This window comes from Limulus polyphemus, unplaced genomic scaffold (assembly GCF_000517525.1).
Source record: "Limulus polyphemus unplaced genomic scaffold, Limulus_polyphemus-2.1.2 Scaffold7594, whole genome shotgun sequence".
Taxonomy (NCBI): Eukaryota; Metazoa; Arthropoda; class Merostomata; order Xiphosura; family Limulidae; genus Limulus; species Limulus polyphemus.
The window spans coordinates 5,431-14,234 of record NW_013673204.1 but is presented as its reverse complement, the minus strand read 5'-3'; the positions used below and the strand labels follow the sequence as shown (position 1 = coordinate 14,234).

At 35.1% G+C, this 8,804-nt stretch overlaps 1 protein-coding gene across 3 annotated transcripts in view; it reads right to left on the bottom strand.

Annotated features, from left to right (window-relative positions):
- LOC106474720 (casein kinase II subunit beta) overlaps positions 1 to 8,350 on the bottom strand; it is a 22,700-nt gene extending 14,350 nt beyond the window's left edge. Inside the window, exon 1 of one of the 3 annotated variants that reach the window (XM_013935409.2) lies at positions 8,167 to 8,350. The gene's annotated coding sequence lies outside the window, so the exon portion shown is untranslated. Of the gene's footprint in view, positions 1 to 4,149; positions 4,185 to 7,692; positions 7,714 to 8,166 lie in introns of those variants that run through there. The other 2 variants (XM_022403019.1, XM_022403018.1) reach the window with 2 other exon arrangements.
- Between the last annotated feature and the right edge of the window lie 454 nt (positions 8,351 to 8,804).

The window sequence follows — 8,804 nt, the reverse complement described above, 5'->3', positions numbered from 1 at the left end:
TTGTCCATGAATATATTGAGTATTTGTTGTGAATAGTTCATGTGCAAAGTAATTTTCATGTTAAAATTAAAAATACTTTTTTATCTCAAAATTATTTTGTGTGATTTCTAAAACCTCCTAAATGCATTTCAAACGTTTTTTTCAGTAAAACTATTTATTTTGTTATTTTCTCTACCCTATCTCAAAACAGGATCATCAATTCCACCGACCTCGTAACCACCAAAAACAAAATCGAAATAAACCTAAATTACCCTTTTTTTTTTTCTTTCTAGAATGACTTCAAATTGTAACATGAAACTACAATCGTTTATCCTAAGTGGCTCTAAGTTTGTAAAGGTATACATTTATTTAATTAAATTTTATTGTTTTATTGCCCTTTGAACTGTGTCTAACTACTATCTGTGCCATTATAAGCTGTAGATCACTCGAGGAATGTGCAGCTCATGTTACACTATCAAATTACATTACCCACGAGCTGCTCGCGTGCATGCCTCCTGAACCATTTTAATTATATTATTATTATGATTAGTTATTTTACTTAATCTAGTCTTAAATAATTTAAAAAGATCTATATTTTTAGATTCTAGTTACTTTTATAATAATAAATAAATAATAAACAAGAAATAAAGTACCTACCCAATCTTCTTTTTTCTTGCCCTCAACTGTCGAGTACAGTTAAGCCTGATTTTTATAGTAATGATAGTTATGCACTTAATAATTTCTATTTTATTAAATAATGCACCAAAGACTATAAACTAATAACATGCAAAAAGTGGACAAATTCCCCTAACTCTCAAAATTTTCCTGGCTTTCTAATAATGCGACAAGAGCCATTATAAATTCATCCAAGCAAGTTGTTAACTTTCCCATAGGAACAAATCTTGTACTGTGAGTGCAATTGACAATATTCTGTTCAGAATACAATGTTATACAATAGGTCATTTGATAGATGAAAACCTTGACTTTCAATTGGTTATAGATGATATATAATGAAATGTAAGAGAGAACTATCAACGAATTGTGAAAGAGAGGATGTGACAGGTGGGTGTGGCAGGAGGGGTCTGATTTTCTAATCGATAGCTCTGTAATGAAACAAAATTAAAGACTATAAAAATTATCGTTTGTCTGAGCAATAATGATTTTATAGAGTAAGTCACATTTAATTTCATACTTTTTGAGGGGTGGTGGATAAAATAGAGATGATGACATGCTAGGAGAAAATGTGTCACATGGGTCACACTAGTGGAAATTCAGGATTTTTTTTATATTGCCTTGTAGAACTAAGAACTTAAAAATTTTACACTATTAAAATATGGATCATTAGCTAAGATTTTATGCTATTCTAACTGGTATAACATAAATAAAAAGTATTTTCATAAAATTTTGAATGTAAGACACTAAACCTTATGTCATATGCAGTAATGGACACCCGGGGCAATAAGGTTAATTGCTCTTGGCAATATTTGTCTAATGACACTCTCCTACCTACTCAATGCACTGTCTATCTTGGTACTGTATATAAGCACCTCATTCAGATAATGTTATCACTTTCTCAAGACTGACTCAATCCACAGTCTCTAACACCAGCTCTTAGTGGGGAAGAAAGGCAGAAGAGTGTGAGAGGGGTGAATATTATTGGAAATACATTTTCGATTTAAGAAAATGTTAACTTTCAAAACACACTACAGCTAGAATCCACATTGATAAGGAGGAGAGGCCATTGAGGGAATTATCCATACAGAAAGCATCTTCACCCTGAACTTAATTCATGTACTGTGGGAGGAATTTTACATGTTTTATCATCACTACTGGCCATGCCTCAATCAGATAGACAAGGTCCCACTGCTCAGAGTTGGAATTATAGGGCCATGGTCCCTATATCCCATGTTGGTGGCTCGGTCAAGTGAACAGCAATATTTTTTTTTGAGTGGATCCTAACCTGTAGCCATAGAGTGATGCATCCCAAGCCACCAGAATCATGATGAGTTCCCTAAATTTTTAAAAGCAAACCAACCTTGATTTATTCAATCCAATAATCAGCAGGGATGGGCGGTCCAGCATAGTACAGTAATATCACCCAGTCAGCCTTCAGGTGGTCTTATGGAACACATTACTAAAGAGCCAGTTGCAAACTAGATGAGGTATATTGAATTAGTGATCGATAGTGCATAATTGGTTTGATAAAACCACACCTACTTGGGCAACACTTGCCATAGAGTATGATCCTGTGAAAATGAGGTAAGGGACCCTGAAAGGTAAAAAAGAGATGAGCATAGCAATAAAAATACTCGCCCCTCTGTATAATCTAGCAGAAGTGGTTAAGATAGCTACAGGGAGTAGTTGAAAACCCTAAAATGAAGTTACTGCCAGATCATGAAAATAATGCGAGATAAATGTATTGAGGAAGTCTACATACTAGCTCACACAATGTTCTCCAGCATGCAATTCAACTGGGCCTCTAAGGACATAGAAATGTGATGAATATGATTAACACATGACTTGTGGAAGTATCCTTACCTTCAAGAAGAACCCAGAATAAGCAATATGGATCAATTTTGTTCCCACCTCGTCAATGTAACCAGTGGTAAATCCTGGAAACTAAATGATCCAAGGAATAAAAAGTCATTGTCTAGCATCTCTAACGGCATCAGTGTGGGCAACAAAACCTTCAATGAACGAAATTTGATCAGTCAAAGAAGTGAGAAATAGTGATCAGTTGAATCGGTGAAAATGATTTATCCCCTTCCACAGCTGCCAGTGTCTTAGGGAAGAAGAACTGGTCTGAGGACTTAGATAGAAGGAAAAAGTGGCCTGTGCACAATCAATGCAAACCACTTCGATCAGCAACATCTGTAGGTCAGCAGCAATAAAAAATAAACCTTCAGGGAAAGGTGATACATGGCACATGAGGCTAAGGTCTTAAACAGGTGTCGAGAAAGGGCATGTAATGCTACCTTAATATACCAGTCAGGTAACTGGAATGGTTGTTTGGGACAAAGGACCCAAAACAACTTGAGGGGGTCCAGGTGTACTGGATGCTCAAAAAATGTTTGTCTCTAGTATTGAACAGTAGTCGATTAGGCCACCTTATACAGGACGATTGTGGAAGATGAAAAACCCTTGCCAAAGAGCCAATTCAATGCCATTTCCATTGATAAATGTTCATCGCAGGACTAAACAAACACTGAAACAAATACATGGCAACCTTAGAAATTAAACCCTGACATTGTGAAAAGAACTGCATAAACTCCATGCCTAAAGCTTATAGATAGCCAGGTGGACGATGTCAGATCATACCTGCCTCCAAATAGCTGGCCAAAAAGGAAGTGGAAGAGGTGGGCACTCCTGAAGATACAACAGAAGCAGATACCAGGGCTTAGCTGCAAATTTAGTACTATCAACAGGACCCAACAATGGGTTTGAATGAGTCATAGTTATTACTTTGGGTAACATACAAATTGGTGAAAAGGTCTGAAGTGCAGTACCTGACACTTGCTATTAAAAAATTCTGATAGTGGCAGGATGCCACCACTATGGCAATGTGCAGATGAGAGCCAACAACATTGAACTTGGACATCCACAATTAGAGTAAAAAAAGCCAACTCAGAGTGAAGAATGAGTCACTTGTGAACCTTGGGAAATCTATGAACTGACATAGACAAGAAAGATTGGTGACTAGACACCAATCTTCCGTCTTCTTGGGCCCAATAAACTGACAAGAATAAAACCCTGGAAGAACTGGTACGACTCTCTCTACCCCCAGACCAACCAAACTCTGATAAGGATCTGTGGGAGAAGAAAACCCTACAGGTTGGGTGAATAATAGTGGTGAAGATGTGAACTGAATGACTAATCCTGACTCAAGGACCTGTAGCGCCCATGGGTCTGTGGTGGAGGTTTACCTCTGTTACGTATTATAATTTCAAATGGTTTGAAACTGAGCTAAATGATACTTTAAATTTAGTAGTTAAATATGCTGATAGGTATCCAATTTATGATATTTGCCAACAAGATTGATACACACAGTTTTCTTTTTTCTTTTAACACAAATATGTTTTAATATACAAACAACAATACAATTTAAAATAACCGCTATTACAAATAGTTATTACGAACAATGTTTTACATACAAAAGTTTCACAAACTTACAAGCAATATAAAGTCTTCTTTCTAGTCTGGAATTTCCTTGATATCTGATCTAGGGTTGATGATGAGCGAGTTAATTTCGAGTTGACGTAGGTATATTTCACTTAACAGGGAGTTAGCTAGCCCTGTAGTTCTCACTGATCACACACCAATTACAGGTCGAGTTTCCATCAATAACGTTCGGTAATGTTTTTGTAAAAGCACTAATATCCGATGTGAATCCACTGAAGTTAAATGGTTTATAATGTTTGAACTTTATAAATGTTCATGGTCAAATATCTTAAGTTTCCTGACTAATTAGCATTATAACAATCACAGTTATAGCTTCCAATGTTTATAGCACACCAACTATAGCAAACCAATAATAGATACCATTTTTGGTGAATTACATTGGTTATATTTATAGGCATGTGAAGAATTTCTTAAAATTTCAGTTTTATGTAATAATACTGACGCTAAAACTAGAGCTCACGTACACACATATATTGTTGATTCTTACACTCGAGAATCTTCTACAACTTTAGAGAATAGGCAGGAGTTTCACAATACAGATTTAACATTATACATTATGTACATTTCTAAATATAAATTTCATTTAAACAAACATTGATATTAAAATAAATGTATAATAATAAATCCCTCACACCACACATCCAGTACTTCTCAGAGTCAAGCCTCCACAGACCCTGAAAGCATACACTCATCACTAATGCCACTGGTGGCATTCCACCCAAGTAGCTGAACCCTTGGATAGAATCTATTCTGGATACCAAGAGACTGTGAGGCTGATGTTGGGGTCAGGACACTTGAACTGAGGTCCACTATGGCCCCCTGTATGAGCTGATAAAAGTCAAAATGCCACTCACAATAGGGATGAATGTAGAAATCAAACCAAAGTGCATGCTACCAATTGTTCCAGCTCATCATCAATGAACTTGGTGATCTTGAAAGTCTTCCAACAAAGTTTAGAGGGATAATAAATAAATCAGCACTGTATATAGGGTGAAACAAATCCTAGAAAGGCACAGGAAAAAGCAAATCTAAATTCTCTCCAGAAAGTCCAGGATCACCCTCAATTACAACCTCAGAGCCCCCCAGAGAAACACCACTGAACCAAATATATGTCTCCATCTCACTATGAATAAGATCAACAACAGTCTCAACTGAGAGTGACTCCCCCTCCCCCAGACTGTTGAGAGATGCTAGAATCAGAGGTGGGATAGGAGAGATCTTATTTGCCTCTGTGCTGGATATAATAATCTGGGAATTCCTGCCACATGTCAGCTTCCCAAATGAAAAATAACAACATTTTAAAACAAAAATCAACTAGGTAATATGAAAACTGCTCAAAGTATCTCCAGCAATCGTAGCACAGAGAAAATCGTTAGTGAATGCTTTGTCGAGAAAAAGTGATAACATTATCTGAATGAGGTGCATATATACAGTACTAGGATAGAGAGCAAATTAATATAGGTGGAGAGTGACATGAGACAAATATTGCCAAGGGCAATTAAGTGGGGGTTTAAAAGACTGGAGCAAGCAAGAAAAAATTGAACCAATGCTTAGATGGGCAAAGGAAGATACCCTAGCAGTCGAGTAATAGCTGTAGAATGAGAGGAGGTAAGTAGGTTTTGGAATTTCTTTTTTATTTTATGCTCAGCTTTCATAATTAATAAAAAAAAAGCTATAAAACTTTACACTAAAGGGAAATCATGTCTTAGTGATCAATTAACTTTTCCTGAAGATGTTACTTGTTACCTGATAATAGAAGGTATACTGAGATTTTGATAAAGTGCCACACAGACTATTGGCTAAGAAAATTGCATCTAATGGTGTATCTCATGGGTCAGTGATAGTGCCTTTGGTTTTTCTAATTTATATTAATGACAATTATAGGGGCATAATTACCCAAATACTATTGACAACAGGAATCCACCTGCACCATAATGCTATAAGCTATGGGTCTAAAAAGGACCCTAGCAACTAGTGAAGATCAAACTAGAGAGCAGGAACTGGGTTACCACCCACAACAGATGAATTGGAAAACCAAAAATAAGGAAAGGGTGATAACAGAAACAGAGTATTAAATTAAGAACTGTTAACCCTCTTATAAGAAATTTCATCTCGGAAAGAAAAGATAAATGCTAATAAATTATTGATCTGCAAAATTAAACAGTTGCAAAACTTACAAAACAGCAATATAGAAATGAGTATGTATTCCGAATAAATCAGACTGCATAAAATAGTAATGTTGATCTCAGACTCAAAATGTAAATACAATATAATTCCTTTCTATAAACAGCTGAGACTAAACATTAGCCTTAAGTTTACTACATATGTTAGAATTGTGGGTGTAGTTGGCTAATGAGGAGGGTACTGTTGTTTTAAAAAAGGATTTGGATCATTTGGCAAAATGCCATTTAATTATGCTACTAAATGCAAGATAATGAATACGAGTTACCTTAATTTACATTATAATTCCTACCTTGATGAAAATCAACTTAATAATTATATAGAAGAAACACATTTCATTGTTTTGGGTTACAAGTCTCTTGAGCCCTCCAGGCAATGATGTTGCCAGTGGGAAAATAAATATTTGGGGTTGTATCTACAGAAATATTGAACACAAGTCACAGTAGATTATTGTACTTTATATAGAAACCTCCAGGTTAGGGCCATTACTTTAAAAATAATACTAAGTTGTTGTAAAGGGTTAAAAGAAGGCTAATAGGATAGCTTCTGGGATGGATGAGCTGTCATATGAGGAAAAAGTAAGGTCCTTAAAAGTTTTTTTTTTTTAATCTTGAGGGAAGAAGGGTTAAATGGAATTGAACTGAAGTGTTGAGAGTTATAAAGGGAATAAACAGGACTGATGCATATATTTAATGGCAAGATTGGTAGGACTGTGATATATAGATAGGGTAGAAATTGTCTGAAAATTATGCTATTTTATTTTTGAGACAGGGAGATTAGCACTGAAACACAATGCCTTCGAATGTATTAAACACAACAGGATTGGGAGAGTTCAAGAAGAGGCTTAATAAATACTTCAAAAATCAGAACTAGATACAGGCACATGGATGCTTGATGAGATGAATGAGGCAGCCACAGTTGACCAAGTGGTCCTTGTTGTCCCTCAAGTGTTGTTATAACACTGTTGGCTCATGATAAATAAAATTAAAAGGTATCACTCTCCTGTTATATATATATACTTATTTAACATTCTTTTGGAAAATTAAAAAACGCTTGCAGTATAACTTAAATACATTTTGCCTCTAAAGTTTTCACATATACTACAGTTTGCAAATTTAGTACTATTAATAAGATAACCTACTTTAGGACTACACTGGCTAGGGTTACGTTTTTTTATTGCAGTCCTAATAATAATACTGCTAATACTGTTAATATTATCAATATTATTACTTTAAGTTTAAATCTTTCATAGTAGCATTAGACGTACAGGTTATAACTTAAACTATAGGTTATACATGTGATTAAAAATAAATGAGCACGTTAAGAACAACTATAAATTACAATTTGAATTACCTCATAAATAAATCAAGAAACTAAGATACGGTTATGGCACATCATACAACTTACAATACAATTACAAGAGACTAGGCCAGAGTAGTACGAACAGTAATACACACTTTAAAACTTAAAAGTGTATGTGTAACATATATTTATAAGTAGTACTATTAGTATTACTAAATTAAATGGTATGACTCGCATATCGCTAACTCAGACTAATTAGGTATAGTAACTTTGTTTGCTTCATAATCGTATCACAAAACTGGCCCTTTACAAAATTAAGTTACAATGCAAACATTTGTAACTCAGTTACTTTAAGTTTAATTTCAGTTTTTATTGTTCTTAAGAGTAAGACTCGTAATCATGTATGAACTTGAAGTTCACCAAACGTCAAAGCTTTTCAACTTTGTAATAGACAGCTAATAGTAGTACACTATAATTTGAGATAAAAATTAGTATTTACTAATAACATAGGAATATCATACTTACCAAAATGCAATAAATTAATTTTTAATGAATCAAACCGAACGAAATGACATTAGTTGTTAAACAAGTAATGATATCATCGAACTTTTCACAGACGCTTTTTTCTAATAATATAACCTCAACCACCAGAGGGATACACATTGATTGCAATTGTAACTTGGAAATTATGTTGGTTGGTTGTTTGTAATTAAGCACAAAGCTACACAATGGGCTATCTGTGCTCTGCCCACCACGTGTATCGAAAAAATGATTCTAGCGTTATAAGTCCGCAGATATACCGCTGTGCTGTGCTGTGCCACTGGGGGAGGGGGGGGGGGGAATTATGTTAAATGAATACATCTACAACTATATTTTGGTGTTTAGTTTAGTTCAGGGGTCACCAAACGTTTTTCACAGCGTGCCAGATAACTGAGAGAATAACGAGCGACCTTAGCAATAAGATAGTTAAATCACACCCAGTGCGCACATATCTGAATCTCACAAACTAAGCAGCAAAAAAGGTTAGTGAGATTTGTGAAACTGATATTTAGCTTTTGAGATATCATCAATATTTGCTTTGGAATTGCTGCATCCAACCAAGAGAACTACTTTCAAATATTCATCAGTCAACCTCGTTCGATGTGCTGACTTCACATACTTCA